Here is a 24,510-nt window from a genome sequence, read left to right on the forward strand (position 1 = left end):
TATTTTTGATGTATGGCTCTCATAACTTTCCATTTAAAAATTCTGACCTTATAAATATTTCCTGCTTTACAATAAAATTTTGTGTCTATTAATAAATTGGGTATAGGATTTGAAAGGAATCTGTCAGGATTCATTTTCTTGCAATGTAAACAAAAGGTCCTGAATGGAATATATGGAGATCTACATGTGATCTACACCTGACTTTGACTCTCTAAAACGTTATCTAGTTTACACTTAAAATCTGGACTGAGTCTATAAAAATTCTTCCCACCTTTTGATACTTGTTTTTCTTTATTGATTATGAGAGTAGCTTCAATGCTTAGCTATGTGTCTGAAATCAGACAATATAAAGTCATGTAATTATTATTTAGTTAATTCATAGCAATTAAATAATTACATCCATGAGTATGTCATTAGAATACAGTATTGGTATGGACTAAATTTAAAAGAATATCTATAATTATATAAAGAAGGTAATGGATTTGAAATTATCTGCAGCAAATGTAATCCTGGGATTTCTTGTTCATGAATCTTTCTTGGCGTGTAATAGGGCAAGTTGCATTTAGTTCTTTGGGCTATTTTTCTGTGAAAGAAAAAAAGAAAAGAAGCAACTATTATGCTGCTGCCTTCACAGTCATCTACTGTACATCAGATCTAAAGCCCTCCAACTTTTTAACAGTTAGTTTCTCATCTGGTTTAATCAGCCTGCCCCAGGGAAAACTTGTACTGGAAAATGTACTGCCATTTCCTACCTTTGGGGGACAAAAAATGTCTATCTTGTCTTAATTCTCTAATTCAGAGCATTTTCTGGAGTTTAAGGAGCTCTCATGACATCTGACACAGTCAGAGGAGAAAAAACAGAGAAGTCAGGGACTGAAAGGCATTGCAAGAGTTTGCAAGAGTAAATGGGAGTTTGAAGATCAAGTGAATGAGGGAGAACAATGTCACTCAGCTGTGTTCTCTTTCTGCTGCAGTTACCTCATCAGTATCGACTCCTCTCTGCCAAGGGCACGATGCTCTGCTCTTTGGGGTTGGATGAGACTTGTAGGGTGCCAGAATAAATGTCTGAAATACAGACACATTTTATTTGAACAGGATAGGGATAAAACCCACATTTTAAATGGTTACTTTTGGTTTTTCAGTGAAACCTAAACTCCATTTCTCAGTTGCTTGTCTAGATCTAAAGATAAGCTTTTGCAAAAAATCCCAACCAAACCCAACAACAAAGATTTAATAAGTGCTCAGTGATCAGCCTCAAATAATTCTTTTAATGGACAGTGCCATGTACTCTGCAAGAACAATTGTCCCTATGGATTATGCACAGTATTGTATGCTCTTATCATATGCTCCTCTCCAATTGTTCAAACTGATACAGACAACAAAATCATTTTTGTGGGGTTTTCTGTGAGCGTCATTCTTGACTTTTCTGTTCTGTAGAATATTTTGTGGACATTCATCATGTGGTATTCTAATCTTTTGGCTAGAGTTAAACTCCTTTCTCTACTTCTATCAGAAACAAACAAACAAACAAATAAATAAATAAAACCCCACCACAGGGTATGTTTCATAAGGTAGGGGAAAAAACCCTACAGATCTTTAGATTTTAAAGAATTTAAAGACAAGTTTGAAACAATCTTATCTGGTTAGCTTTAGCTCATCAAAACTATAACATGCTGAATTTAGCTACCTCTCAGTCTCCCTCCTTCATGAGGAAAGAAAGATATGTAGTCATCTAATACTCCTTCACAGAGACCAGGAGGATGTAGAAGAAAGGATTAATTCAAGTGTTATCATTCAACACAGGTACCCTCAAGGAAGCTCCAGAGCAATAAATTACTAAATATAAAAAAATAGCACCTGCTGCAGCAAAGCTAATGGTGCAAATCTTTTGAAAACAAAAACTATCCTGGGATATAATCCATTAATATATTCTACATTTAGAATTTTTATTGTTATTCTTCAGAAGTCACAGATTGGACATTCATTAAAGTAAAATGCTTTTACTTGTATAAGGGATAGGCCTCACTGTGATTCTGTAATGATGCCAGTCCTCTGTTTATCTTTATTCTGGCTGTGTGGCTCTAAATCAAGATAAAAACCAACTCAACATGAAGGAAAATAAAAAGAAGGTCATTTAATCACCCCCTTAGCTTAAAATGATTATTGATTCCTGGAGGTGATGTCTAATTCTGCCAGAAAATCCATTTCAGTAATGATTACTGCCCTCTGCTTTATCTATTATCGTGGAGGTTATTAAAAGTGGGAGTCTCTAGGGAAGTATATAGCTTTAGACCACTAATATCATATTTAATATGTTTTTAACAGAACAGAGTTTCAGACTTTGTGCCCTTTAACCTACAAGTGAATCAAGGAGACAGTTAGGAAAGTGTAGGTCTAATTATTATATATACTCCGCTGGGATCTGGTCACACACGGCATGATAGATAAATATCAGCTGGGACAAAGATGTATTGAACCCTTCATCACTCTAAATTACTGGCTGTTCACAGCTCTAGAAATAACATACTCAGAAACCTTACAGTACCCCTTCGAAATAGTTACTCAACTTGCTGTTGCACTTTACCAAATAATGTTCACATCCTGTGACACTTGTATCATGTTTTCCTCCTGGCTGCTCTTTCAAAGTCACAATGATATAAACTACCATGTGAGTAAAGAATTGTCTACATGCTGAAACACCTGTCCTACAGTTATGTGTACACAATGACTCTAGTGTGTCCCATTCCAACTAGACCATATAACTAAATTTATAATTAGCATAACTTGATAAAAATCAAAGATTAAACATTCAAATCATCTAATGTAGTCACCTTTTGTGATCCTAATTTCTCTCTACGCGTGAATATCCAACTATATGAAAAAAACAAGTAAGATGGCATATAAAATAGCATATTAAAATTGTGTTGCTTTGGTATTCCATGGACTACCTGCTGTTAATCCTTGAACCTTTTTGAATAAAAGGATCAGTATTAAAGCAAATTTTCATAGATCATACTGTTTTTTCCTCATGATTTTTAAAATTAAAAAAATGTATTTTTTTGTAGGATAAGCTGCAGATCTTTTTCCATAGAGTTTTGGACCACCATTAATGAGAATGTGGAGACTATAAGCTGAGACTTTTTCATCTATGGGCTATTGCAAATATGTTTTTGTTTTTTTTTAATCCAAGAGAAACCTTTAAAAAGTTATTTTAAAGAAAAGTGTTAGGAAAAGTAAATGACAGAATCCAATTTCTGAAATTATTAATCTGACAGTATTTATGATATAAAAATAGCTTAATAACAATAACTAAAAATCGTATAGCAAAACTCATGACTGTCTCCTTATTTATAGCATGGTAAGTCCCCTCACAATGCATAAAATATAATAAAACGTGATTATCTGCTATGACCAACAGATACTGTAGGTCATATCAATACTACTACATTTGATATGAAGAGATGTTCAGAATCAATGACTGAAAAAAAAAAAAAAAGGAGCAGCAAGTTGTAGTTTCAACCTATTGCAAATATTTTGGGCATTATGGAGCATGAGGTACAACTATTTTTAATTCTCTGGTATGCACTCCTTATAGCCTTGTGTGAATAATAGTTTGCCATTATACCTTTTCCAGCATTTCTGAAAGCTATCAATACATTACACACAAAGAACATGTGGAAGATTACAGGAATCTGTCTTTGTTTTGATCTCATTCTGCTTCATGCAAGGAAGAGAAATCAGAACTAGTTTCTGAACTAAGAATCTGAACAATTTTCTTATCAAGGCATCCCAATGACAGTAAGTAAGTGCAAATAGACTGTAGTCTAAGACCTTGGACAGATGAAGTGTCAATCACACAAGCAAAAGCCCCCAAGAGTTATGCAAACACTAATAATACCATGGGGTTAGAATTATTTGCATACAGTTGTGTAATATTGCTACATCTAGGAAAACAGCAAAAAGTAATTTCAATAATATTTGTCAGAAAAATACTTTTAAAAAATCTTATTCTTCTTTACACGGTAATTTTCTTTTCTTTTGCTACTTCTGACATTATTAGATCTTTTGGCCTTTTGTTAACCAATGCAAATTCAGGGGGCTTGCTGGAAAGCTAGTGATTGGTTTTAAAAAACTTTTGTTTTAGTCCAACAATTTATTAGACTCTAAGAGAGTCAGAGAAGGTCTAATAATTACATTTTGAGATGCAGTGTTCCTATTATTGGCCAGCCAGGGAACAATTATTAAAAATGTCATAGAAATTTGGTTTAAAGTTTTCACATCAGTTGTTTTACACACAGTTGATAGATGTGATCTATACTTTATAAATACAGTGTGTGAAATACTGGCAGTGTTTATGTCAATGGCTGTTCTACCATTAACTTTAATGGGAAAAAGAGGTTTCACACTATACTGTGAAATTAAAAAAGGCATGTATGCTCTCTAGCACTGTATAATTTATTCTTGAATTGCTATTCACTTTGAAGGATCTTGAATTGTTTATCTCAACTGGGCCTGTGGATGTTTTGATATTTTTATGAAATTCTTTTTATAATGATGTATATACTTCAATTATTTTCATGTAGTTTCAATAATTCATTATAATGCAGAGAGATATGTCAGCTATGCCACTTTTAGGATCATACTGTATTTCCTTGCTGGATTGAGTGATAAGATTAATTTTTTTGAGCCTTTATAAGTGGACTTGTACTGCTCACCATTAGGATATTTTGCAGAAAATCTGCTGTTGGTTATCACAGGGACCTCTAGAAGAAAAAAAACCAGAAAAACAATCCTAGATTAATGTCCTCAATGTGTCACTGTCAGAGAAGTCAGACAAAGCACAATATACTTTTTAATGGAAGTAATATCAGTTATTTTCTCTTCAAAATATAGACATATACTCACAACAATAAGGAAAAAAAATAGTAATTCATTGACCAAAGCTGGGGTCAGATTGTCAGCTGGCATGAATTTGCATGCTCCATTAATGTTAATTGGATTTGTGCTCCCTGAAGACAAGATGTTCTATGTTTCTCCCTGTATAGTGCTTTCAGATTCATAGTAAGTTTTTGCTTTAGTATTTTTGTATTTTTTTAGAGACTGGGTGTCATTGTATTTGTTCTGGTCAGTCTTTTGCCATGTTTAAACTGTGACATGGTTTATATCAGATTTAAGTCTTAAGTTGAATTAAGACTTAAGTTGAATGGTGTGTCTGCACCATTTTTAGTTAAACAATTCTTCTGTTTATCGCATTAGCTTATTATTTATGTTGTATTCAACTGTGAGAGCAAACAAGATTTTAACCCTCCCTGATTATTACTGTTTCTCCCTCCTCCCACCTCTGCTAAAACCTTCATTCTTCCTATCCCCTATCAGAAACAAATTTATTCCAACCATACTAAAAATAACTGTTTTGCATAACTCTTAGATAATGCTTGTTTTAACAGTGGGTTTGGTGCGTGTTTTGTTTGTTTGTTTGGGTTTTTGTTTGTTTGTGGGGTTTTGTTTGTTTGTTTTTTCCTACATCTTCCTTAACATAGTCCAACAATGAAATTGCCTTTTTGACCATTTCATACCTAACATCTTGTTCAAGAATTTGACAATCAGCAGTTCTGTGGTTTAGTTAAGAAACTTGCAAGTAATGATCTTCATTGCTGTAAATCTCATAAATCAGAAGCTATTAAACTTTTTGTGTGTTCTTGTCCTTTTCTTTGAAAAGAAATAAATGAGTTACTCCATAACGTACACTGAGTTTGTAACCTATTAAGTTTCATATTGTTTAATAAAAAATATCATTTTTAAACAGCACAATAGCTGTATTTTGTGTTTGAGATACTGAGACTTCTGTTGATTTAAAAAGAAAATATAATTCATTTGAGCACTGCCAGTAGGTCAAGGGAAGTGATCCTGCCCCTCTACTCAGCCCTTGTGAGGCCTCGTGTCCAGCTCTGGGTTCCTCAGTGCAAGGGAGACATGATGCTCCTGGAGTGGGTCCAGTAGAGGGCTACAAATTTTATTAAGGGCCTGGAACATCTCTCTTGTGAGGACAGACTGAGCTGTGCCTGTTCTGCCTCGAGAATATACAACAAAGAGGAGATGTTGTCAATGCCTGAGTCTCTGAGGGGAGGGTGCTAAGAAGATGAAGCCGGGCTCTTCTTGGTGCAGCCAAGCAATAGGACAAGAAGTAACAGGCAGAAACAGGTGCTCAGGAATTTCCACCTGAATATGAGGACGAGCTTTACTGTGCATGTGACTGCACACTGGAACAGGTCACCCAGAGAAGTCATGGAGTCTTCCTCAGTGGAGATATTAAAGAACTCTATAGATACAACCCTGTGCAATGTGCTCTAGGATAACCCTGCTTGAGCAAGGAGGTTGGACCAGATGACTCATCGTGTGGTCCCTTCCTTCCAGGCCCATTCTTTGAATCTGTGACCCATTTTTACATGGAAGTCTTACAAAAGTTGTAAAAATAAAGTTAACATCTAAAAGTTGTCACTTGAAGAAAATACCACACGTACATATTTGAGGGAAGTACTAGCACAAGAGTTTCATAAACTGATGAGAAACTTTCTCTTACTGTTAACTTTATTCTGTGAAAGCTTATACTTTTCTAACATAAAAAACACTATGAGATTAGTAGTGGAGCAATTATTAATTTTTTTTTTTCTTCATCATTGTCCCCTAAAGTTTTCTTGTTTTCACTCTTGCAGTCCATTTTCCTTCTTTCTCCAGTATCATAGTAAAAGAAGATAGATGGTGGGATTTATTCATAGCTCCCTTCCTAGATCTGTTTTATCTCCAATTCCACCCATTGCCAGTGGCGAATATAGAACAAATTTATTTTTCCATAGCTCCTGACTATCAAGAAATGATCCAACAAATGTTCATTGACTGGTTTTGGGGGGGGGAGAAAATGTGTCAAAACTGTCTAGTTTTTCATTTTGTCATATTCAGACAGCACAGTAAAGACTGGAAAAACTCATATATGGTGGGAAACCTGGTGCCTGTTGAGCTGTGAAAAGAGCTGCCATTAGGCACCACAAATATTTCTGCCAAGGTCAGCAAAGTATGAGGAAAGTTCCCATCAGGTAGTTTATAACTATACAACTCTTTTTTCTTCCTTTCCCTCCCTCCTCCCCCTCCAAGCCTTTGATAGCCTGCAATTCTCTTTGCTGGCACACTCTGTGGCCTTTCTCAGAATATAATTCGCAGTGTTTATAACTGTCATTTCAGTCTCTGTACTTTGTATTTTTTCATCTCATAGTCTTTCTCTTTTCCAGGTTTTTGTCACCCTGAAAAAACACTAGTGTTTATAACCTCTCTGGCTGCTCTGGCTGGCTTTGTCATCAGAGGTTTTTGTATCATTGTCAATGACCTGTTAGGAAGAATCTTGTAAACATTCTGTCACAGTAAATGTTAGGCTGAAAATCTTCTGTTATCTTAACTTGTATCCTCAGAATATTGGCATTTTAAGTTCTTGGCCATTGACTTATGTGATGGGCTCAATATAGTAAACTCTTCAGATACTGTTTTTCCTTAGTGCTATTTCTTTTTGCCAGAAAATAGCCGTGTTAATGAAAGAATGGGTGTATTCTTAGGCTGTGAATTGTTGGGACCTTCTGTGCTGATGCCCAAAAAAGGCAGATAAAAACTGTTTAGACAGAGTTTTATGCCTAAAGCAGCAGGTATTTATTTATTTATTAAACAGCCAGGCAGCCTACCAGCTAGCGCTGGGAAAACAGGCTCCGCAGTGCTTGAATAGAACAAGCAATTTATACGGCTTCTGACAATGATTACAACATAATCATATGCATATTCATATTATTGCATCATTACATTACAATATTCATAGCAGGTGGAGTAAGGGCAGAGTTTGAGGCGTGGTCTCTATTTTGAGGCATATTTTGGTGGTAGATCCTGCCTTACTTCCTGATGGGGTCTCAAATTTTCTCCTCTTCATCGGGTGACACCAGCGACCTTTCGTTCTTTCCATTGTTTCATGTTCTGTTCATCCATGCTTCAAGAAACCCTTGGCTTCGGGCCTATTTCACCTATTCAGATGTCTACCCTGGCTCCTTTGGCTAAGATTTATTACCTCTGGGCTCTTTGTACTATGTACCTGTAAATATTTTAGGTCTGCAGAATTTGTACAGAACAAGATCTCTTTTGAGCAAGGTAGAGAAAGTGTGTGTGGGGGGAGAACAGTGGGCCCCTGCAACAAGATGCTTCGATTAACCCTTCTAAAGCCTTGTCTTCCTTCAGTGTTAAAAATTTATAATTTAAAAAATTCTCCAAAAATGCAATGCTTATCTAGAATAAAAAGGAAAAATAGTTAAAACAATCTTTATGAAGTTTTGAGCAATACCTTAAATGAGACATGCAGGAAATTCCAAGTATTATGTTTTTCTACATATTGCCATGGGAGAATGTAGGGAATCCCCAGTTTTGCTTTATTATTTCAACAATGAGAAGTGTCTGAGACATCCAGAAAGGTTAGCAGAAAGTTGTGTTATCTGGCACTCCAGGCTGACAGGTACATTTTATGTTATTAGTTATGCTAGTCTTGCAAAAGCTAAACTTCCCAGCTCCATTGCAATAGTTTTCTGGCTAACCTGGTTCTCTGTACTAATACCTTAAAGGTGAGAACTAGGTATTACTTAACTCAAAAAATGTACAAAAAGCTGAAGATAGTATATTTGGAGTTTTTTTCAATTTCTGTTTCTGTCTCAATTTTTAATTTCTGTTTTAAAAATCTTTAAGAACATTCAAATTGAAGTGTAATACTGAAAAACTAGGAATCTTTAGCTATAGTGTCTCCAAGGTGCTAGAGTCTAGATATTAAAATCTGTCTCAGATAATCTCGATATGTATATAAATGCACATACTCTTATATACAAATACACCATAAATATAAGGTATACACCAATAATATATGGTAATATGCTGTTATGAAACAATACTGATTTTGACTTTGGTATTAGCTTTTAAAAATATAGACTTCTATCAAAAAAGTGGGTTAAAGTTAACCTCTTGTCCCAAGGAGGCACTAGCCTGCCTATCTGTAATGGCTTTAGTAGACATAAAGTTTCTGTGAAGAGTAAGAAAACCTCAGTTATTATTTTGGCAGAAAATTGGGAGGCGAATACAAGAAATTAAGTATTCCTCTTCAGTATATGGATTTATCTCTCTTCTGGATTTGCAAGTCAGAAATACAAGTATATGTTCTGGCAAATGTTCCGTTTTCCCTTGGAATGAGGCAAAACACTTCACTGCAAAATGATCACCAATTCACTGCTGCCAGGAGTGCATGCTGGGTGAAATGGAGAAGTCCTTTGAGAAAAGATTGGGATTTGTTTGAGGGAAATTGTAAGTGCATGAGTATTAGTGACACTGGAAAACTCAGTCATCTGGAAATCAGGAAATGAGTATCACCACTTTATTCAATCCTTTGCACCATGTTTAGAGATAGCAAGGCATATTGCTCCATTTTGCAGGGATCAAACAATGCTTATGAATAATAGCATCACAGTCATGGTGTTCATGTCAAACAAGCACACACTGAAATATTTGAATACCAGGAAAAGCAGAAAAACACAGTGAATACTGGAATCCATCCTGGATAATGTTAAATAGTACTAGCCAAAAAATCCTTAGATTTATTCCAGGAACCACTTCATGCTTATCAGCAAGAATGCAGAAAGCCTATCCCAGTGGACAGATGAATGAACTACTAATGGAACAAAGCAATCTGGAATAATTAAATTTTTCAGATAATACGCAAAGTGTAGCTGAATGGATAGTACTGTAATAGTATCCCTTGATCTCTGTCAGTTCTATATTCCTACACATAAAAACAACAACAATAATTTAAAAAAAACACTTTTCAAGATGATCCTACACATAAAAACAACAACAATAATTTTAAAAAAAACACTTTTCAAGATGATCAGAGTCCAGAATTTTCCTCAACCATCCTCTTTCCAGCCTTTGATCTGCCAGGAACTAATCAAGGTTTTCATTTCCTTCATCAAGGTGTCCACAAAATTATTTTTTTAGACAATACATTTTCTTTTAAACACTTTTAAAAAATAAAACCCTAAAAAATGACAGTTTACATCCTTACTGCTAAACCCAAAATATTTATCAGGAATTTTATAGTGTATTTAAGGTGTGAAAAAAGCACTCTAGAAGTTTGTGTTTACATAAAAGTATAAATATTTTCAATTAGAGAAAAAACAAACATAAAACCAATGCTACAAGAGAAGGATATATAGAATTTATAATATATAAAATTTTAGTTCTGTTGCTTTGATTTTCATACACTAGTATTCAGTCATAGTTTGGGCAGAAATATAATGTGGGTAGACCAAATGCCTGAGAACTGATCACTAGTATATGGTTGCTTTTTTTGGCTGTGATATAATCAACCCTCTGGATGGAAAAGAAAGTCAAATATACATCAGCAGCAGTGAGAGGATCATCTGATAGTGGAACTGGTAATTGTGTTTTTGAATTTGAGATTGGAAACTACATAGGTATTTTTAAATAAAAATGGTATAAACATGAATCAGTCAAAAAATAGAATAGTTTTGTGTTAACCCAGTTGGGAAAGCTCTGGAATTAAGACTGTTAGTAGTAAAAGTTCAGTAGTACACCCAAGCTGGTGAAAAGACTGTGACAAGACTTCTTTTAGGGGAAGTAGGATTCAACTGCTTTCATTTTATCTGTAAATTAGGCTTTTTTTTTTTCCAGATTGATCATCTGAACTAGTCTGTAATCAGCAAAATTCTTGCAATAGTGGGCTGTAGATGAGTAGCTCATGTTACCAGTGTAAGATTTCTAATTTCCTAATATCTAAGATATGAAGCTGACTTAAATCCTACTTATCCTCTCTTTTTGTTTTTAAAATCAAAGAATTATCAAATTGTTCAGGTCAAAAGAATTCTCTGGAGGCAACATGGTCCAACCCTTTGATCAAAGCAGGGCCACATTACCTGCAGTTGCTCATGGCTCTGGCTGATGAAATTCTGAATAGCTCCAAACCACCTCCTTCCACAAACTCTCTGGGATCCTGCTGTAGTGCTTGACTGCCCTTTCTGTTGCAACTTCTGTTGCCAAGGAGGCAATTGCCTCATCCTAGAAAGCAATCAGGTTGATCAGCCATAATTTGCTTTTCCTAAATTCACACTGGCTGCTTCTGGTCATCTTATTGTTGCACTGTGTACCTGCACATGGCTTCAATGAAGATCTGCTCTGTAATCTTCCTCAGGACTAAGGTTAGGCTGGTCTGCCACTTGCCATGTCCTTTTGAAGATGACAGATGGTGAACTCACATCGATACCCTCTGCACTGCTAGATTCATTCTGTCTTGTGACTGGACTTGTGAATTGACAATTTTCTGAAGCGCTCCCTATTTTCTGAAGTACCTGCTCTAAAGTAATGTTTTATCCCTACCTGAGACTGTGCTACTAAGTTCAGAGATGTAGGCACCTGAAGATAAACCTAACCAGAAACTAATACAGAGAAAACACCGAGTATCTCAGACTTTTCCATGCCCTTTGCCACCAGGTCACACACCTCACTGAACAGTAGTTTCATTAGCCTACTTTCTGCTGCCAAAGTACCTACAGAAACTTTTGTTCTGTTAGTTACAACAGGAAACACCCATTATTTGTAGAACTAAGATTTTGTTATTTGCCTAATAATTAGAAAAATAATTAAAATGTAATAAAGTTACTACTGTTAGAATATTAGTACTTATGAGTAAAATTAAGAAATTATTAACAAAAAATTCTTCACAAAAGTTAAGATTGTTACTTATTAATGGTCCATTATCTATTTCTTCTTCTCACCCAAGTATCTATCTGTGAATCTGTTGTGCTCATCCCTCCAGGATTCCTATAGTTATTAGTACTTGCTTTCCTCAAGCAGAATAGGGTTTAGTGTTGTGAGGGTGTTTGCTAAAGGGCTCATCAGCATCCTCCCTTCTTCACCTGAATCAGTGTGATTGATATCCACAGTGAGTGGCTCCAGCTGGGGTTCTTTGTGCATTTCTTCTCTTCAAGAGGCATATTACTTTACATTTGTTTCTAACTAGAGTTTCAAAATTTCAAAAATTAACTCTATCCTAGCTAAAACCAGGACACCTACACCCATCTCTTTCAGTAAAAGTTGCTTCCAGATATAAAAAACCAAAGCCAAACCAAACCTCATAGGTCAGTAGTCTTACCTATTTAATGCGATGCCTTTTTCATCAGAAGTCTTCCTGATTCATATTAAAGTTATCATTGAGCATGAGAAGTGCAAGCAAGACATAAAATTCATTTTTCCTCCAAACTGAACTTTTTGACTGGCCACTAGAGAATATATATATATATATATATATATATATAAAAGGTCACAACAGCTATGAACACATTTTTAATGCATTTATTTGAATACAAAAATTTACAGGGTACTGGAGAACGAGCAACATTTCCAAAGTCTGACTGACTGTTGTGCAAAGTCAAATTAAAAGAAAAGAAAATGTATGTGTAATATGTGATTATGTTTCTCATTTATATGCATTCTGCATGAGAGGGATAGAAATATGTGTTGACTGTGCAGCAAACGTTTTTAACCCATCAGATAACCTCAGTCATTTTGATGCTCAGGAATGCTTTTTGTGACATTCCTTCAATTCATTAGGCAGAAAAAGGAGCAGATATTCTTTCACTACTAAATAAAGGTTTTAAAGATGGAAAAAAGTTGGACTGGTTTTGAGAGGGTAAAGAAAGACTGGTGAAATTACAGGAAAAAAAATACAGTTCATTATTGTCACTATAAACTTGTTCTACAGAGTTCAAGGGGCCTTAAGACCTTCTGTCAAATGAGGATTTAGCACTATTTTCACTTAGTGGTCCAAAATAAGTAACATGAGAGAACAATGAAGCTTGTTTGCTTCTTTTGTTATGATTTATCCCCATTAAAATAATCTTCATGGCTCTTTAACACAGTTAAAGACACAACACTGTATACAGAGCTTTAGTCTAGCAAGATGTGATGATACAACACCCAAGAAGTAGTGCAGTATGAAGTATTTATATTCAGTTGTTATCCCTGATTGCTCATTACCCTGCTGACACTCCCTAAACACTTTCTGTGGACAGAGCAAAAGGTGATTAACATGGGTCTGTAAGTGAGTTCTCTTGATTTCAGCAAGATGGTGCATTTTGTTGGGAAGACTGATGCTAAAGATCTGATTCATAAAACCCCACTTTTTAGGGATGCAGTGCACTGCACTCACCCATATTTGTTCAACATCATTTTTTACCTTTTTTTCCAGTCATCTCCAATTATCCTCCTGTTGCACATTGAAGCTTTAACCCCTAACTACCATGATCTGCTTTAATTCTGGCTCTGATAAGCTGCTGAATCACCCTCCCTGGCTGCCATTTCCTGTTGCTGAATGTCCTTTCCTCTTCTCTTATATTTTTCTTTTTTAATAGTCTGTGCAGTATTGTCCCACCACAAATTGCACTTTAATTCTCTGTGTCCCTTGCCTTCCTCCATGAAATCAACCCCTTTACTTATGTTTACTAAATGTTTCAGCATTACTCTCTTCCTGGGCATGATGCTTAGTTCTTGTCTTAGGCTCTTCTGATAAATCCTATTATAAAGCCTAGTGATAAAGACATAGATCTAATTCTATATTTGTATATAAATTTAATGCATATATCTATAGATTACACACATTAGAAACACACATTTTCTTATCTTTGTTCTATTTACAGGCTACAGAGTAAAGAGAATAAAGGATTGTTAGTGCCATTGAATTTGAAATATATATTCTTAAATAAAGTAAAAAAAGGAAGTAAGACCAAATACTGGGATCGTAAAGTACTTTTTGTTAGTTAGATGATTTACCATCTAACACAAAATTTAGGTTATAACTCCTGACTGAATCTTAAAACTGGGAAGAAGTCTTAAGATCTTAGGGCTGTCTTCTACCTCTGGAACGTGGTGTGGGGCAGTCCTACTCATTTCATTATGCTAAAGGTAGAGCAAGAGGATAAAGTACAGAGGAGAGGGCAGGCAGAATACGTGAAGCTAAAGAAATATGGAAAGGTTAACCCGAGCCAGGTCTCTCTTCAAAAGAAAAGAAAATATTAAAAAGTGATGTCTTCTGGGAATCTGAAGAAATTAGGGTGATAGATATTGTGAAATTATTTAACTTAAATTTTAATTGTATGAACAAGTGAACACAAATGTAAATTTTTAAGAGGACAAAGGTCTGAGAGACTTCATATCCAAGGAAACACTAAGACACAAACAGAATTAATGTGGTTGTAGTGAAACTTTCATATCAGAAAATACATCTCATTAAATTACTCAGGATCTCATTTCTATTTAGGAACGTCTACCATTATTCCTTCTTTTCTTAAAAACTGTTTTTTATTCATTGGAAAATTAATATTTTTTAACATTAACTATCATAATCTGCATTATTCTGGAAAAATTAACGGTTATTCTTTATGGTGTGAGAAATATTCTGTACTTCTCCAAATGTATTATTCAAACTCATATGAATAAGTAATTTTATGGAATAAGAATAAAATCAAAGATATTCATGTAATATATCTTTAAATTCATGGGCTGAAAGTCAAAAGCTATGACTGTCAATCATGATATGGACAAATACATAAAGCATAATTCTTATATAATGGTGATGCTGTCATTTGTTCTGAACTTCAGTCTCCTTTTCATCCTGGCCAGACCTCTAATTAGAGGAAATCAAGCCAGCAAGGGAGACACAGAAAACATATAATGCATATACAGAGAACAAGTTTATGGACATGTTTTGGAATAAAGTAATTTATGAAATGTCTGTCAGATACTTCTATTAGGAATATCCATCATTATCCTCCTATTTTTCTTTTTTTTTTTTTTTCTGTGAACAGAATACATCTGGTTAGTCTGCAGATGAACTTGTCCTTCTCAAATATGTCTGCTTAGTATCTGAAAATATAATGAGTTTGAATTGGTTTACAAAAGGAGATCCAACTGTAGCAGGCAAACCAATAAAACTAAATCCTATCTATCTATCTATCTATCTATCTATCTATCTATCTATCTATCTATCTATCTATCTATCTATCTGTCTATCTATCTATCTATCTTGTTTCTATAACAACATTTCTTAGAATAATACCTATTTATTAATCTAATTCTATTAATCTTATCTATAGATCTTTAGTATATCTGCTCCAAATATGTTTTCTGTCCTCTTCCTGAAAGCAATCATATTTAAGCCCACCTTTGTATATAAAGTTTAGCTTATCCAGTGTATAAAAACAAAGGTTTGCATGGTATGTAAACATATGAAAATTAGTTCTTCCACCCCAAAACCAGATTATACAGAGCAGTCATATTTTGACTTGTGGCTATAAGTGTAGTTAATCGACACAAACATAAATATAAAATAAATATAAATATATGGTTTTACTTAGAGGATTATTTTTAATTAACAGTTAGAAGGTGAATTGTTCACTACAAAGTATTTAAAGATCAGTGATACCCAAATATATCCAACCTATTTAGCCATATATTCAGGAATGCAGTGCCATTCCTTCTTGTCCTTAAAATTTTTTTAAGAAGGTTTACTTAGAGTGTGATAGTGGGTACAGGCAAGAGAACACAAAAAGAAAAAAAGGTAAACTTTTCAACAAGAGATATAGAGCTTGTTGTTGTGTAAACAAAATGTAAGTCAGGTATATAGCAAATTTCTCTGCTCTTATAGAAATTTTCACTGATGATTTGTGTAACTTGAAGCTGCAAATGAAGTGATTATTTGAATTTAATAAACTGACTGAAAATTACAAGTTCACTTTAAAATAGATTTCTGACTGACAGTACAGTGGTAGCACTAAACCTCTTTAAACTCTTCTCGAAATAATTGTTCTAATTTCAGGGGCCACACAGTGCTAAATGACTGACTTCACCAGCAACAGAGGATACACTTAATTCATGCTTTATATTAAAGTAAGAACAAATTACTTTTTGTATTCCTACTGAGAAAAATATATACCTTTTGGTCTGTGTACTGTATGCAGAAAGTGAAAAACCTTTCTATTTTTCTATTGTTCTATGTAAGAAACTAGTTTTGTAGTTCCAATTATACAATTTTTTTCAAAAGAGGGGGTTTTTATGACTGGTTCATTAGCATACTCTTTTGCACATGTAAACAACTGCATTAATTTCCTTATCTTCTTACAGGAATAATTAATTGAGAAATCAGATTTGAAGAATTCATACTTCCATCCATGGAAATGGTTTATTATCTTCACAAAACAGTTTCCGAGGTTAACATTATCAGCTGGGACCCAAAAAAAGCTGAACTCCAGTGACTCAACACTACAGAACAGAAGAGTTCCTCACATCTCTGTTAAGAATAAGTTTCTCTTCTTCTATCTTGTCCAAGCTTTGTATTACTTAGACCATAGGGTTTGTAGGGCAATACATTTTCTTCTAGAATGGTTCTTTTGATGGTATGGATAACCTACATCCAAGATCAACCTACTTAGAAGTGCCCAAACTCTCAACACATATCATGTAAGACTATTTAGCATGGCATGTTGTTGTACTCATACTGCAGCCTAGCATCACTTTCCTTTAAAAAATGTTGCAGCAAAAAGTATAATAATCTGACCATTTATATATATATATAAATATTATAAATAACATAAATAGTTATATATAAATATTATAAATAAAGCCTGACAGTTCTTTATTTCATGAATTGAAAAGATTTATTGATGTAAACAGGTGAACATGTACAATTTTGAAAATTTTGTGAAGCATTTTGGTTACTAAAATGCGAAATTCAGAGCTAGAAATGTTCCGATCAGTATCAAAAAAAAAATGTTTATGAACTGGATTAGGAGTACAGCCTGAGCTTTGTCACCAAAAACACAATGGGGTGCCCCTATACAAGAAAACAGGGTGGCCCCACACAAGAGGGACATTACAGACCAACTGGAGTCCTGAGACACTAGTGTGACTATCTAGAACATACAGTACTTGCAGTTTAAAAATGTAGAAAATAACAACATTTAAGTAGTCATAGGAAATAATAATGGGGTTTATTTGCAAGATATGTAAGATCAGCATATTTTCAAATATCTGCATTTAGTATTACTACAGCTGCATATACAGATCTGCCCACAGAAGTCAAGTCTCGGACAACCAATTCAGCATTAGCAGTTGAATGAACAAATGAAGTGTCAAAAGAGGTTTGTGCATTTCTCAGAGGTTATAAATCAAAGACTAAGGGTGGGAAGTCAAGTTCACATTTGCACAGCACTGATGACACTGATACTAAAGTGCTGAATGTAGTTTTGTAGTTTAAACTGGGAAAGTGGGGCAAAGAAGGACAGAACTGCAAAAATAACTTGATAGGAAAAAAAAAAATCTTTTTTAGAGAGCTCAATCAGAGAATCATAGAATGGATAAGTTTGGAAGAGACCAGAATGGATAACTTGAAAGGGGCCATAGTGAGTCATCTGGTCCAACCTCCCTGCTCAATAGGGTCAGTCTACAGAACATTGCACAGAACTGTGTCCAGATGGTTCTCAAATGTCTCCAGTGAGGGAGACTCCACAACCTCTCTAGGCAACCTGTTCCAGTGCATGGTCATGCTCACAGTAAAGTTCTTCCTCATGTTTAGGTGGAACTTCCTGTGCATCATATTTGGCCTGTCTCTTTTCCTATTGCTTGGCTGCACCAAGAAGAGCCTGGCGCTGTACTCTTGACACCCTCCCTTCAAATGCTTACAGGCATTGAGGAGGTCCCCTCTCAGACGTCTCTTCTAAAGGCTGGACAGGCCCAGCTCCCTCAACCTTTCCTCGCAGGAGATGTTCCAAGCCCTTAATCATCTTTCACAGCCCTCTGCTGGACCCGTTCCTGGAGCTCCATGTCTCTCTTGTACTGAGGAGCCCAGAACTGCACAGAGCACTCCAGATGTGGCCTCAGCAGGGCTGAGCAGAGAGACATGATCACCTTCCTCGACATGCCAGCAATGTTATTCCTAATGCACCCCAGGATACCACTGTCCTTGGCTACAAGGGCACACTGCTGGATCATGGACATCTTGTTGTCCACCAGAACCTCCAGGTGCTTGTCCACTGAGCTTCTTTTCAGCAGATCAGCTCCCAGCCTGTACTGGTGCATTGGATTATTCCTCCCCAAGTGCAGGACCCTGCATTTGTCATTGTTGAAATTTAGATGGTTCTTCTCTGCCTATCTCTCCAACCTGTATTTAGCTTTTCTGAAGAGAGCTGAAATAAGAGTGTATAAGAGCCTTTATGGTGGGTGTGCATATTGGAAACAAGATCATTCTTTAACTTAATGCACAAAGTCACCACAGAATTGTTAGGAAGCTGAAGAAAAGTAATAAGATAAGGATACAGATTTTGTTTCAGTATTTTGAAGTAATTATTTATTATTTATGTTTCAGTGGTGACTAGGAATCTTAGCCTTAGAATAGAATAAAAAGATTTTTTGTTTTTCTTTTTTACCTTAAAGAACTTCCATTTATAGAATTAAGTAAATGATGACAGCTGAATCTAGGTAACTTTGTAAAGTATAATTACTGGCAAATTATGAAGGGCTGTCTTTGATTATATGTGATACAAGTTTCATAGATGTCAGGTTTAAAATTTTGTGAACCAGAGGGGGGGAAAAAAGAGTGCAAACAGTAGTATGTGAGAAAAGGAAGCCAGAGTTCTTTGGGATTGCCTCAAAAAATCAATTAAACTCAAAGAATTCCTCCAAGCATGTGATTTACAGAATAGTAGTTACACCTGACTTTGCTTTACAAAGTTTATTATAAAACAACCAAACCCAATAATCATCCATTTGCTTCCTTTGCCCTCTTATTTTTCTCCCAAATCCCAACTAAAAGCTTTAGCTCTCCCTGATGTTTAAGTGGGACAGTTTACATGTCTCCCAAAGTGGTTGCAAAGTGGTAAGCTAAATTCAGTCATCTCCATATCTGACCTCTGACTGTGAGTGTACGTTAAATGTGTAAATGAACAGAGGAAATGAGTGTTCTAGCCTTGCATGCTTGCCTTTGTTTATGAGCCAGCATGGCTCAGATGGTTTTCATAAGTGATACTTTTACTAAAGAAAATTGTAAAGTCTGAAGAATTCAAAATAGAAATGATTATTGCAAAGTTACGCACACGCATATATATATTTATAAATGTATATTTTAAAAACATCAGGAACAATTTAGTCCTGAGAGATGAAAAGAAAATTCTGAGCAATCAAAAATATGACATTATCAAGAAGCTTTATGAGAACAATTTGGAAAACTATAGCTAGGTCAAGAACTAAAGCATGAAAATACATGTTCTAAAAGATGAGGGGATCACACCACTGTAATAGCGGTCTGAATAGCTACAGAAGTGAAGTAGATTTAAAGTGACTGCTAAATAAAATGATCTCCATAACCAGTGTAATGAACCTGTGAACCCCAAACAGAGATGAAAATTGCATTTTAGGAAGTAGGTTATAGGTACTGTATAAAAAGACCAGCACCTTCACAAAATCTACAATCTAAGGTTTCAGCAACATCTATAAACTGAAAATAAATGTTTGATGTGGTAGTATATGAGCAGAAAGACTGTGTAAGGGAGTTAGGTTTGATTGATTCTTATAATTGGTTTGAATAGCCTTCATAGTCATACCTGGTTCCTGGAGAAACTAAAGATAATGGTACAATTTTATTATAAAATATTTCTGTGTTGGTCACTGTGCTAGATGACTTTTTGCTGCTATTTTTATAGTGACACTTGTGCTGATATCTCTGACTTTCTGTCTGACATATTACTGATGTAAATTTACTTTTCTGTATATAGTTGAGATGGATCCAAATTGAAAAAAAAATAACTTATAATAATTTAAAATTCAATAATACCATAAGATGAGCTTTTATTTTCAAAGATTTGATCAAATATCCATTAATTTTTTACATCTTATTGTAAGATTTGGTAAGTCTGAACTAGAGATATTATATATTTGAATATTTTCTTTGTTATGCTTTACTATAGATATTCATATATTTCTTTATCTGCATCACTGAGGTATTTTTTTAAGTAAAACAATTTAAATTTATATGACAGAAATGAAAAACACTTCTCAAATAGACACTGATGAAATATCAGCTCTGATATGAAGCATGACCTCAGCTGAGGACTCTGATTGGTATTATAAGTATTTTACTTAGACTAGCTCAGTTGGTTAGGGCATAGAATTAATAACATCAAAGTTGTGGGTTTGACCCTTGAATGGGCCATTCACTGCAGAGCTGGACTTGATCCTTGTGGGTCCCTTCCAACTCAGAATACTCTGTGATTTTAGAGATAGTAGTCTCTTCAGCCTCCATATTTCCATGTATTTCCATAAGAACTACAAAGTACTCTTTTCATTATTATATTGTCTATTTTAAAGCTAGCTTAATCATAACTGTTTGGACTACTAAAACATCTCTTTAGAGTTAAACCTGAGATAATCTTCAGTCTAGGACAGTGAGAGATGGTCTGTGAATACCAAATTAAATGGTCACCCTTATTTCTATTTGATTTGAACCCACCTGTATATAAAGCTGAGGTAAAAATGATCAAATTGTAAGAGGTACTAATTTATTTTGAAGCTTAACTATGGCAAAAGCAGGAGTCCAGCATAATGCTCAATATCATAAAAATTCAACCTATTGAAAGATGCAAATCTCAGCCAAGATTTTTCTTATGTTAAAGTGATTGTTCATCATGATTAAGTAGCACAATCAGACTGAACAGCTTGTTCACCAGAGACTTCTGCAAAAGTGAAATTTCTTTCTTACACCTGTGGCTCATTTTACATTCAAAAAAACATTCTTGGGGCTGCAGCGAGACCTTAGGTTTAATTGTTCCTCCAAAATCAACTTTGAAAGAAGCTTGAGGCCTCCCAAGATTATGGGATATTTAACATGAAGGTTGATGGAAAGGGGATGTATTGGGTAAGAATGAAGCTCTTCTGAATGAATGAAATGCCAGCAACCTTTTGCTAGAGCCAATGCCTGGTGGTTTTACTGTAATGACACACACCAGACCTACTGGAAACAATCCAGTGCTTTGCCAAAGCCAGATGAGACTTAACTGTCCCTCAGAGTCTCAAAGGGAACTTGTTCCCTGCCGAGGGTGATGTTGCTAACAGCCTTAATGGCATTCTGGCTACATCGACTGCAAATGTAATCAGTAGACACTGACATTTGGCTAGGGGATATATTCTCTTCCCACTTGTGAATACTACAGTACGCCAGCATGGGGTGAAGGAAATCCATTAGTTCCACTTCCAAAATGCCCATCAGTCAGGGGAAAAAATCTTGTGGTGTTTTTTTTTTGTGTTTTTTTTTTTTTTTCTTTTGGTTTGGTTTTTTTTTCATGAAAATTGTCACCCAGCAGCTTCTACGTCATCCATCATCATAAATGGATAGGCATGAACTACACAAGGATATACTGTCAGTGTCAGAAGTAAGAAAGAAAAGTGAAAAATAAATTTACTGTTTGAAATGAAACAAATTAGCGTGTAATAATTTAGAAGTGTTACCATCATCCCATGTATGTTTCAGAGACGGCTCTTGAATTAAAATAGCTCTGTACTGGAACAACTCAATTTTGGAGGTCTTCTCTAGTGAGGAAGACTAAATGCTTCAAGCATCATCTTGCTTACTAAGTAAAACCTTTGCCTCAGGAAACACCATGCAAATGTGAATTCAAAATTGCCACTACTGAGAGCATGTGAAGATCAGCAGGTTCCTTTGAATAATCTGGAATATTCCTGATGCAACATGATGCAAAGAGAAACTAGAAGATAAACAGCTGGGTAGATATCATAAAACCCATGCAAAAACCTAGCTTCATATTTGAAAATAAGCCTTTGGACAGTTTTAATTCTCAGCTAAACAACGCAGGATCAGAGGTGGCTGAATGGTAAACTGGAAATAAAGCTGCAAGGCGTAAAGGCTGAAGGAGAGCCTGGAAAATTCAGAGATATGAGGAAAGGTATTAGGAGATCATGCATGGAGATATATAGGGAGAATGGATTCAGAATGGATTTTGGAAAGGAAAAAAAAAAGGAATAGCAGCTTTTTTGTTTGTTTGTTTTGCCCTTAATAACTGAGAGTTGTAATGAGCTGCAAACACAAAAATCAGTTGTAACCAACTGAAAGTGTTCTGTGATGTTATGCTAAGCACGTCTATTGCTAGAGGCAATATAGTTCTAGTTTGAGTGAATTCTATATGCAGTTGAGGTGTGCTGGAATGTGCAGATGGTGCCTATTGAGAATCACAGCCCAACTATACCTCTCTCCTGCACTCAGTAACTCCTTTTTAGTGGCATGTAGAACAAGGAGCTATGGAGCTTTTTAGGGTGTTTTAGTAATTGGAAAACAGGTATGAAAAAATAACATACATTAATTTTGTTTTGTTAATTTTTAAAATAGTTTGTAGCGTCCATCCTTTTAAATACATTTGTATTTTCAATAGTAAAATGAATGTGGATTAATAAATGCAGCCTTTCATGGAAGAAAATATTTCTTTACAAGATTTAATTTAACACTTCCATAGTCAAACTGATTTGGAATAATTAGCAAAAATATTTTAAATCAACAAATAATTGCATCTCTTGTCCATATCCAGTAATTTTTTTTAGTACTTTCTCATGTGTATTTGAATTAATTGATTTTTTTTTCCAGATGCTATAATCATTAGTCTGAGAGGTTTTGAGCTTTGTCTCATTATTTTTTTGTAGGAAAAATGTGACTTATCTCTTTTTTTCTAAAAGGGAATAAAACGTTAAATAGTGTTTTCATTGTTGTTTACCCTGCGGATGTGTAATAGTGACTATCAAGCATTGCAAAATACTTAATGAAATGCAGGAAAAAAATGTTGCTGAGGCAAAATAGGCATTCTCTGATAACAATAGGAAATAACATATACAATTAAACACTTAAAACAAACTTCTTGAACCTACGGGCCAGAAAAGAAATTAAGTTCTGAAGATGGCAATTTAGCTAATAATTCAAATAGCAAGGTTGGATAAGGGAGGAATTAGTAATGGTTGCCCACCCCCGTTTCCTATGCTATTATCACAGTTGGGTGTTCCAGTCAGTGAATGATGTGACATCTACATAAAAGCTGCCTTGTAGTCTTTTACCACTGGTTACTAAAGGAAAGAGCCCAGTGAAGGTATATCTCATCTGGCCCCTGACTCCCTGCAGGTAATTTGCTTTTGCCCTCTGACAGAGTTCAATCCTTTAATAATACAGGCAAACATTGGGTGAACACCTCAAGTGGTGCACAGACGGGAAGAATTACTCTAAATTTAAAAGCTGCTCTGACACTAATGGCCAATTCAACAGTGCAGAAGGAGACACCCTTCCCCTTTCTAATCATGCCTGAGCTACTTGACTTCATTGTTTTATTCTTACCTAGAGATTTCCATCCTCTGTTAGCTGATTGTGCTTGTGTGCAATTCTCGGCCCAGGAAATGTAGACAGACTTGGAACAGCAAGAAAATCCTTTCCAGTTCCTGGGATGGGATCTTGTCTCAACTGAAATCAGTAAGAAAATGTTGTGGGCTTCAGTATTAGTCTCATTTGCATACATGATTTTGTGTGTGTGTATGTGTGTGTATGTATGTGTGTTCAAACCATGGAGATTAAAAAAACTCCTACTTTTTAGTCAAAGAATTGCAGGATTTTTCTATACTAATAAAAATTTGGTAATTCAGCCTAGAGAAGAGTGGTGATGGGGAACTGACTCAAAGTGTTTAAATGACAGGAATCTGCTAACAGCTGTCATCCATTAGAGCATCATTTCTGACACACAAAAGCTTATGATTCATTCTTTCCTTTTTACGATGCTCTTTCAGACTATGCTCTATAGCACAAAACTACCATACTTCAGCTTCTAAGTGCTCTCTGCTACCTCTTATCCCACACCATAGTATTTTTCCAACAATGGCTCTTCAGCTGCTTTGTTCCTAAGGTGGCTGTTTAGATGGGTGCAATATAATTTTCAATCTGTTACCAGAGAATGTTTATAACTGTGTGCATCTAAATAGTTACAGTGTCCACGTGTCATACAATTCTAGCAGTGCTGGAAACTGTGTTGGTGTGTTAAAACTGAGGCGTATGTGCCTGTTTCATACTATGGTCCCACTCTTATAATTATGAACTGACTCAGGCCCTTGGAACTGGAGGAAACTGCCTTACTGACTGGATGTGAAATGAATATTGAAAAAAAAAAAAAAAAAGAAGATAGCAAAAGACAAAGCCTTTATAATAATAATAGTAGTTTATGTAATTATAAACACAGCAAAAGCTGTGCATGACACTTATTTTCAAGAATAGTGTCTCCTTGTCTGTTTCTTAAGAGGAAGAATTTAATTTTTCTTTCTCTCAAAAGAAAAAAAATAAAGAAAAAT

The sequence above is a fragment of the Empidonax traillii genome, unplaced genomic scaffold, assembly GCF_003031625.1.
Source record: "Empidonax traillii isolate 1590-97213 ecotype Southwest subspecies unplaced genomic scaffold, ASM303162v1 scaffold382:size1915631, whole genome shotgun sequence".
Taxonomy (NCBI): Eukaryota; Metazoa; Chordata; class Aves; order Passeriformes; family Tyrannidae; genus Empidonax; species Empidonax traillii.